This window comes from Sinocyclocheilus anshuiensis, unplaced genomic scaffold (genome assembly GCF_001515605.1).
Source record: "Sinocyclocheilus anshuiensis isolate Anshui unplaced genomic scaffold, SAMN03320099.WGS_v1.1 scaffold1618, whole genome shotgun sequence".
Classification (NCBI taxonomy): domain Eukaryota; kingdom Metazoa; phylum Chordata; class Actinopteri; order Cypriniformes; family Cyprinidae; genus Sinocyclocheilus; species Sinocyclocheilus anshuiensis.
In genome coordinates this window covers 115,907-117,546 of record NW_015542418.1, presented here as the reverse complement: position 1 = coordinate 117,546, position 1,640 = coordinate 115,907, and positions in this window count along the sequence as shown.

Below are 1,640 nucleotides of genomic sequence, written 5' to 3'. Positions count from 1 at the left end.
CTTATTTTAAGCAATCTGGCAACCATGCGCACGTGCTCGCTCTTCATTGCAGAAGCGCCGCCGCCGATGATCTGAAAACACAGACAAATAAGCTGGAGTTTAGCGATCTAAATGAAAGTGTCACTCAGCCGGACTGTGTTCTGTCATGAGATCTCGACTGTATTGTTTGCGATTGTGGTCGCTGAATAAATGCACTTACTCAACCGCTGTTGTTTTAATAGAGAAATAGGCTATTGCCATTTGGAAGGAATATCGATGTTACAATATTTTTCGTTTGTTTTAGCAGTTTTCATAAGGTAGACAGAGAGATTGCATCAGTCATTGGTATTAATTTATATAATAAAAAGCCTGTAATAAATCAGTACACTAGATGAGGTGAAATAGGCCGAGTTCACATTCTATTGATTTGTGCAATTTGAAAAAGTTTTGAAAGTGCAATACCTGAAATGTTCTCAAATGTCAACAATCATTGAGATTATAATTTTGAGCAAAAATAATTTTGATCAGTTTAACCATTATACAGCATGACGAAAATGTGACTAAAGCCCTATTCGGACGGGACTAGTTTTCTAAACTACGTTTGAGTTTCGATTCTTATCACCTGACGTCTGTGATTTTCATGTGCCAATTCGGACGGGACTAACATCTCTGTGTTTATTACAGAGGTGGGAGGGTCTGTTTTGTACATCTGGGCATTTTAGAGATCACACACTCTGCATTGCGTACAAGTTAGTCATTCGGATTGATTACCATTAGTATAATCAGTTTTACTACAAATACCATGGTGAACCTAAATGGCTACTATAACAACATTTTTATTTTTTTTTTTTTTATTTGTAGTAAACCCATGTTTAATTTTCATAAAGGTACATCTGTAATTAAAATATTATGTAATTGAGTGCAGAAATGAACGTGAGTAATCTTACCTGACGCTGATATTACAGTAGCCAGTCTTAACAGTTTACGTGATCTGGCTCTTGATTTTATTATTGTTATTTTTTTTATTTCTTTGCCGGGAGGCAAATATATCAAACATGCGCCCAGTATAGTAACTCACGTTGGCCAAAACACACAAGGAAACGCAGTGTGAAAAAAAATATCGCCGGCAATCACAGACATTCACATTCAGACGGGATTCGTTTTCTCAGAGGATCACTGAGTTTGCTGAAAAACAGTAGGTAATTTGCTCTGGAATTATTACAGAGGTTGTGTGAGAACAACACAGACATGGCAGATTCGGACGGGATTAAAATCACCAAGTATGTCTGTGAAACACAAATTTCTCTAACGACCCCCTGTAAAACTAGTCCCGTCCGAATAGGGCTTTATTCATCAAGACACATGCTTGTTTTGATCCTGATTGAATCAAGTTTTTGAAAAAATTGGTTGAGTAAGTAATTCAATGACTCACTAATAAACACAAATGTTTGATGAAAAAAAAATACCGTCATGTACCGTGAAACCAGTATAATTTTGAAAAATATCGTGATATACATTTTTGGTCATACCGCCCAGCACTAGTATGCACTGTTTTTCATGTTTCAAATTGTTTTTCAATTTTCACTGAAAGTGTAGGAATTCCTCAGGTTGAGTGCAGTGTAGAGAGTAACACGACCCTCCTCCTCCTGTTGGTGCGGGCG